General features: G+C 28.8%; 1 non-coding gene across 1 annotated transcript; it reads right to left on the bottom strand.

Annotated features, from left to right (window-relative positions):
- Nucleotides 1-7994: 7994 nt before the first annotated feature.
- TRNAA-AGC (transfer RNA alanine (anticodon AGC)) lies at nucleotides 7995-8067 on the bottom strand. Its single transcript has one exon. It is a non-coding gene; the product is annotated as a tRNA-Ala (tRNA).
- Nucleotides 8068-14338: the final 6271 nt, after the last annotated feature.

Genomic DNA, 14338 nt, shown 5'->3' on the forward strand with positions numbered 1-14338 from the left:
CCTCATCGACAATTTACAGCAATTTGTAAAAGTTGAAGTCTGTGAGAACTATGCTGGAAGACCTAACAAGAAGTATGAACATTGAAATAACTTCAACGAACTTCACTATTCTATAACAAAAATAATTCAAAAGCCTATACTGGCAGATGTAGAGGATAGGAAAGTGTGTGCACAATGCTACAAGTTTAATTAGTGATTCCGAATAGTTCAGCATCTGTTGCAAGGTCATTTAGCACCCAAAACCGAATAAAAATAAAATATCGCAACAGATTGACTGATGAGCATCTGAGCAACCTAATGAGAATAGCTGATGAAAAAGTAGATATGGAGCATTTTCCATACGCAATGAAAATATTCAATGGTTTAGAAATTAGAAAGCGTTAATAATGTATTATACAGTAAAGAAATTTTTTTTCCAAGTCTATTCGTGTTTTTTTTTTTTTAATTTTTAGAGATCTCACTTAACTTTTTGAAATCTCACCCTGTTTTTGAGAAATTCTCTCCCATTTTTCTTCTGTGATGAAAACACTGTAAACCGGGCAGTTGCACTTAACTGGACCTAGTATATATTTTACCAAAGCTACTTTGTGATTGTCAACATTCACCGGTGGAAGTCAACAACCACCCATTTCGGCCAATCATTTAATGCATTTTGCCTCTCCAAATATTTTCAAATAAAATTCTTTAAAGTCAGTGTGTTTAACTAAATTTTGTTGCATATTTGTATTATTTTATTGTTGAATTTACTGTTTATAGCCATAAATTATTTCGAGTATGATTTTTTTTTAAAAACTACATTTTAATCCAAGCAAAAAAAAAGTTTTCAAAAAGTGACTATTAATTGAAATGGACAGATCGATATCGGTCTTTCACTCATTAGGTTTGGAGGAAAAGTGACTCCCAAGTTATTAGAGTTATCTACCGTCCACTGGCTACTAACTGAAAATTTAAATTTTCAGATCTACTTGTTTGTAAGCTCCAATGGATGCGCTAATGAAAACAAGCTTGAACAGACATAGATAGTATTAAAGTAACTGGGAAACTTTTATTTTATTTTTTTCTCTAAGAAATTGGTTAAAATTATTTTCGCACCGGTGTTACCACAAACCATTACTTCAACTTCAATTTTTTTTTATTTTACATTCGATTTATTAAAAACTTTTCAAAATAGCTTGAACACAAAATGACTGAGCATTGATTTGATATTTTTTTCCCTTCATACTTTAAGAAAGGCTTCGCTTTTTCATAAATTGCACATTTTTGCTGCTAATAATTGACCAGAAATTCTAATTTTCAAAATTATAGGTTTTATAACCACACATTGAGTAAAAAATACAAAACTGAAAAGTAAATTTAACCTAATAAAAAATAGTTTTTATACCATGCTCTAAGATACCATGGAAAATAACCAAATTTAACCACATTCACCAAATTTTATTATATACTATAAACTATATTTTGGTGTAATTTTGCCAACATCATTGCTAAAGTGATTAAGTAAAAATTACCGAGCATTTTGGTGTTCCTATAAGAGCCAGAAACACGATGAATGTTACAATATTCTGTTAGTTTTGATCACACTAATATTTTTTATTAGTGAAAACTACTTTCAACTACAAAAGTTAACTTCTGATAAAACTCAGTAGTTATTTTACCTGTTGTTTGACTTTTTATTTCACTAAATCTCAGGCAAAAATTACTTATACTTATTGAGAAACAAAATGTCATAGGTACTTCATTTAATTACTTTTTAAAAGCGATTTTGGTTTGCTGAACATGCGTTCGGAATCTGACATTTAAACAGCTGTTTTCTTTGCAGACTGAACACGTTTTAGTTTATACAGAGGGTGATTGAAACAGACATAAAAAGGATTGAAGAACGCTATTGATTAAACACAAGCACGATCTATAGTTTTGTGAGAATGATTCCAAGCCATGCATGACGAAATTCGGCATTGCACTACTTTGAAATATAAGCACATTCAGAAGCAAGGTACGGATCTTAAAAATCCAGACGTTTAAAATTATTATAAAAATAAATTTAAGCACTTTTTACTTTATGAGGGATTCACACTATTTGCCAGTTGTCACATTTTCTATATCAGCGGTTCCCAATAGGTGTTCCGTGGAACCCCGGGGTTCCGTGGAAGGGTTACAAAGGCTCCGAGGATTAGGACATTTCTTGAAACAGCAATGAGCTTTGAAATTCGTAATTACTAAGGCCCGGATTTTGATGACATTTGCATTTTTTTGCATTTTTTGCATTTTCGGACATTTTTTGTCTTTTAGAGCATTTTTTTAGATTTATAGGGCATTTTTCTTGAGATTTTGGGGCGTATTTTGCATTTTAATGCATTTTTTAAAGTTTTCTGTTAATTTTTTTCAATTTTTATTATTTTTTATCAATTTTCATTATTACACTGGCTTCCAAACAATAAAGAAAATCTATAGGATATTAACAGGTGAAGCAACATCTTTTCAAATTGAAGAAGAATTGTCAGTAAGTGTGACCGTCTTTATCAAGTACGCACCTATAACATTAGTAGACGTTGAAAGAAGCTTCTGCAGGAATGAAAATTTACTTTCAGACATGAGACGCTCGTTTACATTTCAAATTATCAAAAAAAAATTAATAATCCAATGTAATTATATGATAATTAGTAATATTATGAGATGGAAGTTGTTATATCCATTAAAGTTTCTATACAAAATAAAAATATTTTGGAGTCAATATATTTTCCTTTTTTTTCTCGTTATTTTAGGATATAAAACATATTTTTCAAACTTTAATGAGGGTAGAACAAGTATTGCATTGCTTTATATCTTTTAAATGACTCATAATAATTTTAAAGAGCAAAACATTTTTTTAATTCAATATTTTTACTTTATTTAAGGCATTTTTTGCGCAATTTTTGCATTTTAAGGGCATTTTTTGCCCTTTTTAAGGACATTTTTTGCACTTTTTAAGGGCATTTTTTGCACTTTTTAGGGGCATTAGTTGAGATTTTTTAGGTCATCAAAATCCGGGCTCTAGTAATTACATTTACAGGCAATCAGTAAATCGTTATTTATTTAATCTTTTGGTTACTTTTACGAAATGAAAATAAAATGCCAAAGAACAAAGAAATATAGCAATAATTAAAAAAAATTTAATACATTGAATAAATTATGAAAAAAACATGCATATTATAGAAATTTGCATTACCATTCCACATCGAACTTTTTAGTTTAAAATAAAACAGTAAAGGAACATGCTTCCCTTATAACATTTCTCCAACATTTAGAACAATTCTTTTCCGTTTTAAGAACTTAATTGAAAGCTAAACTTTAAAACCAAAAAATTTAATTTTAAGATGATGAGAAGATGAAAAATTTAAAATAGCTGTATTTATTTTAAATATTTTCAAAATATATAGTTGCTATTCTTTGATTAATTTGTTCCGTATTGATAATCCTTTATAAAAAATAATAATAGGACGCTTTAAATAATAAGAGATTATTCATGTATTAGTCGTACGCTAGTGAGTTCATATTTTTAAACTTTTCTTAACTTTCACAAAATTCATATCTTTATTTCATTACTGTATATAGGAATGTCCCGGTTCAATTGAATAACTGTTTATAATGAAGTAGTACAGCACCAATTTTATTTATATTTATTTAATTTTTTTCATTATTTCAATTTTTATATTTTTTTAATTTTAAATTTTTATTAATGTCTTAATTTTATATTTTTATTAATGTTTAAATTTATACATATATTTTATTTTCATAAATTTTTTTTTATTTTTATATTTTTCAGTATTTATATTTTTTTAATCTTTCTATTTTTAAAATTTTTATATTTTTTTAAATTTTTGAATTTTTTTATTTTTTGTATTTTTTTAATACTTATATTTTGAAATATAAAAGCCTAACTTTAAAGTACCGTTGATAGATGAAAAGTTAAAATAACTGCACAATTGAAAAAAAATGTTTACCCGTTTTTTTTTACCACCACTTAATATATTTTGACGGGTTTAAACATTAGTATTGGTTACTCAGTAATTGGAAGTTAAAAGAAGAAAAAAAATCATGTCATCAAAATTAATCGTTCCGTATGAAAGCTTCGCAGAATTTCCGAAATTAATTAAAATTAGGAAGCTGAAAAAAATCCAATAGTATATAAATTCTATTATTTTTCTCTGAACTATCCGAATAGGAAAAAAAAAAAAGAAAAAAAACTCTTCCTAATTAGACCTCCAAATGCTTTTTAACCTTGTGAAATAAATGTTTACTTGCTCCGTTGTGGTGTTTAATTCTACACCCACGAAGATAGCTCACAAATGATTCATTTATTTTTAATTCTTTTCTTCAACGATGAAGCAAACAGAAAAACGACAACAAGAAAATACTAAAAACTTTTATCAAGTTATTTATTTTATTTTTCTCACGTTGGTGTCACTGATCTTAAGGAATATGATACCATTGAAAACAATGGAGCTCATTTTGATTATTATGTATTGAGATAAAAAAAATTGATTGTTTGGGCATAAATAACATATTTTTGTTCAATTGCTCCATAAATTACGTCAATCGCGTAAAGAAATGTTTAGTTCGATACCCTTTCTTATTCTGCAATATTTGCATATTTTCTTTCCTTCTTTCGTTTCTTTTTTTTCCTTTCTTAAATTTTCTACACGTTTATCTACTTTTGTTTGTTTATCTACACCAGAGGTCGCCAAAGTGGTCTATATAGACCCCCAAGGGTCTATTTAACGAAAGCAGGGGTCGATCTGAGACAGGGGGGCGAATGGGGGTCGATCCGAATCGGAAGGGTCAATTGTGGGTTGAAAAAAGAAACAGTTCTCAATACGCAAATCACACATACCTAATTAAGTATGTAAAATTTGTGAATTTTTTTTATAATTGACTCAATATCAGTTTCTTTATAAAACATAAATTAATAAACGTATATTTATTGGGGTGAAACAAGTATTTACGTACCACCGCGCAGTGGCACGAACTCAGCGCAGTTTATAAGTCATATGCATATGTGCGCTTGTCCAAATGTCACGTGTGACGAGCATTGACGTTACAAATGCAAATATCATACGCAGTTTCAGCTATCTTTGCAAACTGTGTTGAATATTTGCAGTGTCATTATTAAAACTTTTATAGTTTTGGATAATTAGTTATTGTTTCGATAAAACCATTCGTTTGGTTTAGATATCAATTTTAATTATCAATGCACAAAAAAGAAGGTAAGCATTAATAATATGGATTAGTACAGCCCGCGACAAAACTATAGCACACTTTGTATTTTTTTACGAAAATTACAAAATTGACCAATTTTGACGAAAATTAAAATTGACCAATTTTGAACCCAATATAGCGAACCTTGCAAAAAAACACCAGGCACACCCATCTCATTGATCAAGAAGCAGTAAATCTTTAGTTACTTTACTTATTATATCTACTTATGCATAATTACTTATTATTTAATAATAAGGTATTTAAATTTCAATATTAATATATTTTTCATAAAACTATTGTTACACAATGTACTATTACTTTAATAAATGTTTAAAATCATAAAATAAATGTACAAACACAGTATCTAATAGAGTTTTATTTTAATTAACAGAAAATTACTTTTGCGGGGGTCGATGGAGATTTCGAAAAATTATATAGGGGTCGATAATCAAAAAAGTTTGGCGACCTCTGATCTACACTCACTTTAAAATTTAATATCGTTCCTTGTTTTTTCTTCCATAATTGCTTTTGCCATTTAACGCTATAATTATCACAAGACGACTATCAATTTAATTGTATTTACGGTAACAATTTAATTACATTTTTGCTAACAATTTCACGACAATTTTTTTTTTTTTAAATTTGGGAAGTGTGTCATCAAATTCTTTGAATATTTGTGATAATGATTTAAACTTTACAATAACTTCCTCCTCTGCAATATACAACAAAATACTTCAACAATATACTAGTACAATAACTTCTAATTACTTTACAATAAGAATTTACTAATGTTGCAAATAGTTCTTTCTTTTAATTTACTATTTCGACTTCTTTAAATCTTTATTTTCTATGCAAATAAGTCAAAATGATTTAAAACTTGACACCATGAAGGATTCTCTCTCAATTACTAACTACTTGTGATTTAAAAATTTAAATACATTTACAATATCACTTTGTTCACACGACAAATAATTTTTTTCCAATTTATGAAGCGTATTGTGATTTAAAATTAAAAAAGATGAGATATTCCATTTTAAGGCCAACCGGGTGGAGAACAATGGCTTTCAGGTGGAGACGTCAAAGAACAATTTAAATTTTTAAGACTGTGGGTCACAATGCAACGCAAAGGTGCACTGACCTAAATTCCATCCATAGCATTGGACAGAGATGATATTCGGACTTAATAAAGGAAGGGGTGTTCCGGACTGATTCTCTGCTATGCTAATATAATTATTTAAATCATATCTACCTTTTTACGTTAAAGGATGGTAAATAGAAAATAACGAGAGGGCGTTTATTTAATGATAATTTGCAAACGAAACCGCAGCTGTTCGAATGAAATACCATATTCTCGTCAAAAAATAAACATTTTTATGCGCAGGAAATTCCTTCTTTTTTTTAAAAAATAGAACAAGGGATTGAAAATTGTAGTTATCGAGAGAATAAGGTTTTGGGACATATCTGTCATTTCGTTATAGGATGCTAAGACCGATATTTATCATTCACAAAATATTTTGTTTTACTTAATATTACTCTCCAACTCTTAGTGATGTTTATCGCTTTGTTTTTATCATTGTTATTTTTTTTATGGAGGGATTTTCTGAGACGCTTTCTGCCTAATTTATAAAAACACAAAACTTGCAAATGAGTCCTCAAGTCCATTACTTTTACAGTAAAACGCCTTCGAACAATGATGGTACGAATAAAGAACATAACATATTGTTCGAAATTAATAATTATCCAATTTTCGTTTGCGTCTCGACCTCATGTACCATAAGAATCAAAAGATTCCGTGTGTAGGTCCATAAAAGACACCCATTTCTCGAATAAGACAAGAAAAAATTTCAAGTTCTCCACCCACTTTGGAATTTTCTAATGGAACAGTTGAGAAAAATAGGCCAAGAAGTCTGTAAGGAGAGCATACTTCATACTCATCTCCCATCAGTATCGCACTGATGCACTCAGATGAAAATGTTCTCGTGAGAGTGCAATAGGTAGGCTGGCCTCCCTGTGATGATGCGCACGTTATATCGCTGACCTATAAACAACCCGTTTGACACTTTCTCAATGTCAGGGGGTGTCAGGCCTAAAGCTTGAGAACGTGAATTTCTTAGGTTGACACTAATGAGTTTCGAGGATTTTTATGTGTTTAGTTTTAATGGCTCAAGAGGGATTGGCTTTGACCGAATAGGGTATGCTGTCTTATGAGATCGCCTGAAATGTTCTTATTTTGTGGGTGGAAGAAATGGTTTTCTTTCAGAATATCAATCATGTTTCTGCAAATTCAAAGCTAATACTGAAACATTTATTATTTCGAAAAAAAAAGGGTACCTTTCATATACACTAGTGATAGATGGATTCAAAGAGGGGTCCAACGAGTGGCATTTTTTTAATTATTATTGTCCGTTTATTTTAATCGATAAAACAATTATAATAAATTTTTATCTGCCCTTTCATTTCGAACAATTTGCATTATAACTGCTAACATTTGCACTTATTGAGTAAAGTTTCAAGAAATACTATTGGAATCATGAGTTACTTTGAATATTTCAAGGAGACATTTTTTAATATTTCATAAGCACCCCTTCATATGAAACCACATCAAATGTTTCCCCTTAAGTTGCTTCAATTATTCCTAAATAATGAAGGTCAAAATAATTTTAAAACTATTGTATTAAATTAAGAAGGAAATATAAATGCGCATGCTTTGCTACAAGATTTAAATTTGAAAATAAAATTTTCCCTGCTTAAAACAAAAGTGGAGGCGCCGGGTATCGATCCCGGTACCTCTCGCATGCTAAGCGAGCGCTCTACCATCTGAGCTACGCCCCCTGCATCTTGGAGAAGTCGACTTGTAAACACAAACCAAAGCTCTCACTTCAATGACATACTTGTGATAGGTGTGTCAAATTTAGATAAAAATGAGTTAAACAACACTATTAGAATAAAATGTGAGATTATTTAGATATGCTTTTATCAACTTAATTCTATTGAACAAGAATTCGATAAATTGTGCTCTAGGGGATTCTGGAAAATTTTTATAAGTTTTTTTAATAGCCTACTTAATAATATTTTATGGATAAAATGTTAAGTAATTTGAAATAAATATTTCTGTGTCTGTATCTGTAATGTTATACCTGAGTAAAAAATGCAACCATTTCAGAATTTCTAAATGATTTTTTAGTGTTATTAAAATAAGTTCATATTTTTTCAGTCGCAACATGAAATGCAGAATGTTCTTTTGAATTGAAGTTAAATGATAATTAAATATTATATATATTCACGAGTGAACTTTAAAGTGTTTTCATCAGACTTTTAAAATAAAATGTACGAATATAATATGAATGCTTGCAATGTATGATAAAAATGCAATAATATCTTAAAGGAATATAAATGAAGAAGAAAAAATAGTTAACTTTTAAAATCAAAGCATACTAGCTACTAAACAAAATTATATTATTATTTTTTTAAAAAAATGTTTCTTTGTTCAAAGGGGCAAAAAAGGGAAGCACAATTATTATTAAGTTATTCGAATTTATTTTTATACGTAAAATATGAATTTTGTGGTAACGGGTGTGTTGGTAAGAAATTATGTTGAATGAAAACAAAATTAAAATGAGTTACTTCTAGTTTTGATTACCTTCATAAAAATAACGAAGAAATGAAACGCCAAATATAAAGCTTTAAAAATTCCTTCGACAACTGTTATTAACAATAAATGAAATATAGTCATTATATTAACAGCTTCATAAAATTTCTTTTCAGTTTCATTTAGAATTGTGTGGTTCATAAAAAATGGCAAAAATAATTAAATTTGTTTGATGGAATGAAATAAAAGATTTTTATAAACTTGTTATCGTTGAGGATTCACGTTGCAATACATGCTTGTTTAATAAAATAACGACCGAAAAATACTTCAACAAATAAAAATGGGTCATTAAAATTTTATATGTTAGGCAATTTATGGATACAAATAACAGTGAGAGGTAATTTTATGAATTGTAAACCAAAAAAATTTCTAAATAGAATCAATTTTATATTTATATGCTTTTTAAATCATGGTAAAAAAAAAAAAAAATAGTTTATATTGATAATTTATGCTGTATGGGTCGAATAAAAACTTCCAACCGCTAGGACTTTTTTTTTTTTAAGAACCGAAATTGTTTAATGCTTAGTTAGATACTACTGTAAATTTTATAATAAAATTTCTGTTTTTTATTATTAAGTAAAATTAATCAGCACAGATCGAAAGACTGATCTTAGTGAAAGCGATGACGTCATCCGAGCTCGTAAAAGAAAGACTAAATTCATAAAAATGAACTGGTCAGATGTTTTACTAATAAAAACCATTTCCTCCCCCCCCCCCCCCATTCCTGTAAACGAAAATATTTGGGAGAAAAAAACAGGCTAAAATTCGTTTGTCATCTATATAGATGTCTTATGATTATATAGAAAAATCGATATATAGAAAATATTATTGATATAGAAAAATCTTAGCTGATGCCTGAAAAAATCATATGATTTTTTCAGGCATCAGCTAAGATTTTTGAGGCGTCATCGCTGCCTTCATTTTACGAACGACACTCGGTTACAAACTTTCATTTTACTGGAAAGGGAAACACGGATAAAACAGCCACCTTTAAATTTTGGAAAATTTTTTACACTTTCGTTTCAAGCTAATCAAAAAAGCTATTAAATATATACATCAGGAAATTTTCGGTTAGCCGGGTGCAAGCGAAAAGTCGCCAAAAAATATAGACCTCCACCAATTTTTTTTAAATATTTTTTAAAATTTCTTTTTTAAACACGTAAAAATGAAATAAAATAAAATAAAATTAAATTAGATAGTTGAATTTCTTTGTGCCTGGCTAAACGAAAAGTGCCAAATTTCTTGAAATTTCAAAAAAGTTCCAAAGTGTTCAAAGAAAGCTAAGAAATTAACTTCGCGACCCACCAAGTCAAACTGAAGTTGTCGCATCCTCGCCGATCCATAAGTTTAGGCAAATAAACAAATAACGTCCAATAAAAACGTGTATTTTTTCAAAACAATTAACTAAATACAGACAATTTATTAAGATAATGCAGATGATAGAGAATAAATTTATTAAGTACCATCAGTTTTACTGGTTCGTATACATTACTGATTGATAACAGTACGTAATTTTCGAAATTAAGTGCTTGTGATTTTACTATTTTATAATTATTTTTCGCGAACAAAACAAAGCAGTATTTACGATACCTATTTTAGACAGACTATAAATTTTCCTGCTGAATTATAGCTTATATACAACTTTATTATTATTATTATAATTTTTTTTGCTGTTGATCTTTTTAGGATTAAAAACGAGTTTGAAATGCAGAATAGAACGAGTGTGTAAACGTGTTACAGAAACACATTTGCTTTCATACTTGCGTCTGCCAAAATTGGTGTGTTAAGCAAACATACGAGCAAACTTCGTGTTTTAAATATGCAGTTTATACTAAGTAATTTTTACCCAAAAAAGTGATGAATGTTTTTTTTCCAATTATACTTCAATTAATGACTAATTGTCGAAATTTGCCCTCCAACACTTTCAACATATGTAATCCAAACTTCATTGTTTTTCAAGTTTGAGTAGTTGCAACTCTGAATGGCTATTTTGCTCTCATTCTTATTTCGCCCTTTTTTAAAGCTATTCGAAAAAGAGAGAGATGACTAGAGTACCCAACTGAGAGAACAAGAAGGTGTCTCTTTTAAAATTATATAGGGTTTTGCCGATTTGATATTTGGTGCGAATTTTCCTTCCAGGATTTAGTTTAGCTTTGGGTGAAGTAATTAGACTTATACATATATGACTGTGGAATCATCTTCATCATAGCAGATGATAAGAAGATAAATCAAAATTATTAAAGCAATAGAAACTACATTTCCTGTGGAAAAACACGCTATGCAGCAGAAATTCCAAAAGGAAAACCAGAAGAATAAAAACAATGAAAAAATGAAAAAAATGAAAAATATGACAACCGAAGCTGACGTCGTCAGGGGATACTAGCCCCGGAAATCATAAATGCAAAACCTTTTCTATCGAGAGAGCACGATAAATGTCTCTCTCTGTACCCCCCAAAGGTTTTTCCAAAGTCCAGGTCGAGAGAAAATTTCAATACAAATTACAAGAACCAAAAACAAACTTTGTTTCTGAGAGTAGAGGAATATTTATAAGCAGCTATAACTTTAAGTTGCTTTAAAGAAAAATATAAAAAAAACTATGAATAACCTGTGAAATCCTAGCATTTTCAAATTATTTATCATGAAAATTAATAATACAAAAAACCTTCTGAACATTAAAAACCTTTTTAAAAAGCATATCCGTATTATCAACCCCACGTTTTGACTTAACAAAGTACAATACAATAAATTTACTAAGTTCAGTATCAAATTTTATTTTATTCCCAAATTTAAAAACGAAATGCTTCAGAACTTTATTTTTAAAACCAAAAATCTATCTCCTAATAATAAAAATATTATTCAGGTTAATACAAAGATTGTAAATTTTCGAAAAATCATCAAAATCAATAAATTTATTAGCACCATTACCACTATCTCTTTTATATCTATACTTTGAATTAAAAGATCTGGGAAAATTAAAAACTTCAGATTTATCATAAATACAAAATTCATCAATTTTAATAGTACCTTCACCATTTAATTTATTATTTAAATAATAGGGAAAACGCGCTTTACGCCTGCTAATATAAATAAATATTTTCCAAATCAAGCCTACCATCTAAATTTTCCGTAAAATTATCTGAATTTCCCATCGCAGGTTTCATTTCAACAATCAGTTAATCGGAATTAAATGGTGAAAAAGTTTCTTAGTAAATAAATTTAAAAAAGAACGAACATGTAAATTAAGTTGAATTAAAAACTTACATTTGTTTTAAAATATTGGGTCGACAGAAAACAAGAAAGAAGGAAAAAACACGCTGGTGAATTTGATAGTAAAATGCAAGTTAAATTTATTTAGAAGTCAAAACACACAAAATTTTCATAATTTAATTTCCTTCAAATCATCAGTCAAACTAATGATTTCTTTAAAACAGTACAAATAATGTACCTAATTAACTGTACAACTAAAATATTTATTCGAAGACTAATTTTTTATTAGGAAAAACTTTAATTAACAGACCCGCAATTCTGAACCAACAAGCTTTCAGAAAAGGAAAAAAAAAAATTGAAAAATTAACTTGAGATTGGAATGACTTTAATTTTTTATTATATTCTTTTCTTATTATGTTTCTTTTTATAAAACTTAAAAGTACTTTGAGCTGTAGGAATAGTTCCAGAAACTGATAGAAGTTTTTCAACCTTTCGACTTCTGAAAACTAAGTCAAAGGAATACATTTTTTGAACATAAAATATCAGTCATTGCCTAGGTGATAGGTGATACCTAGCATCATTAAAGAACGGCATAACCATAAACCAGGTGATTAAAAGCATGTGTTTCGAAAGGTTTGGGACCGAGTGATTATAGAAATAAAATTTAATGCGTATAAGGTTAAGATACGAAAGTGCTCTGTCAAGTAAAAATGGTAAATCCCTTCTTCAAAATAAGTGCGACCACATAAAAGTAATGATACAGCCTCCAATTACATAATTTAATGATACATTTTAGTTTCGGATAGCGGATTTTTACTCTGCATAAACCTAAGACTGGAGATTTTAACAGATTAAATGACCATTTAGTTTAAAATAATGATGCAATAGTACCGAGTTTCAAATTACCTTTTTATATAAAATTTCCGCCTAATGAATCAAAAGCACAGTATATTATTTCACATTATAATTCTATTTGTTTCGTAATAGATATTATTCTTCTACATAATATTCTATGATGTCAAATGATAACTTTCAGAGAAATGATTAATGTTACCATTCAAACAGAATGAACTTACTTGTATTTTTAAATTGTACTGTTAGTGCATTAAATTTAATTGACTATGCCTGCTAGATTATGTAGCAATATTTATATAAGAGGACAGGCAATTATATAAGTCTGCTAGCTTCAATACCAGCTTAATCAATTTTCGGAAATTTTATAAAAGGAGGCAATAAACATTCAGGTTTCGGCATTTTTAACTTGAGTAAATGTTTGGAATTGTGCATGTTTCCTACTTTCTAGCCAAAGCTTTATACGAAATGGCATCGATAATAATTAGAGCAGGCGGAAGATGTTTCCGCTCCCCTGCTATACTGAAAACCGAGCCTTTAACTTAATTTTGGTGAAGGAGACGGAATTTTTTTTTAAAAAAAATAATAATAATAACAATACCTTTTTTTCCTTGAATTGTCTCGCTGGTTTAGTCACAATGGTGTAGAAAATTGTTTTTTATATTTTAAATTACCATAATTCTACCAGAAAGTAATGAAATCTATATCAATTCGAAATGTTGATTTAAGAAACGTATGAATAATACAACTATTAGAATCATCTAACTAATATAACTAGAAATAACAATTAACGCATTCAAGGTTAAAAAAGAAAGTCATTAGTTTAATGAATGAAAATATCACCTCAAGTATTCTAGAATAAATATTTATTATAGGTAATATTTTTAATGAGCAGAATCTTACAAATATAAAATAATAAATATTAAAATTTATTTTCTCGTTCTTCAGCTGACGCAAATCAGTATGAGATTCATCTGTTTTCCTTTTCGATAGAAATGAGTGACAAAGAATCTAGTCTGAATTATATTTAGATGGTTGCTAACTTTGAGATCTTATTCGAGCAATCATCCTCAACATATTTTGACCCATGCATTTATGTCATCATTGTTAGATCACTTTCCTGCCCCAGTTTAGAGCCCCTAAATTAGACAGGCCGACTTATCATTTAAATTTGGAGCAAAGAGCTAACATAAGCACATAACATAACGTTAACTTGCGAACTTGTTTGCTACAATATTGCTTGATAGGTCAGCTCTGATAGTATAGGAGCCTTACCACAGTCTATAATCTGAAACGGCAAATACACATTTATTTAGTTTTAGATTATTTTCTAACAATGTTTAAAAATTAAATACGAAATGTTATTAAAACGTAAATAAAAGTATCTTTCCTTCA

Source organism: Parasteatoda tepidariorum, chromosome 4, assembly GCF_043381705.1.
Source record: "Parasteatoda tepidariorum isolate YZ-2023 chromosome 4, CAS_Ptep_4.0, whole genome shotgun sequence".
NCBI lineage: Eukaryota > Metazoa > Arthropoda > Arachnida > Araneae > Theridiidae > Parasteatoda > Parasteatoda tepidariorum.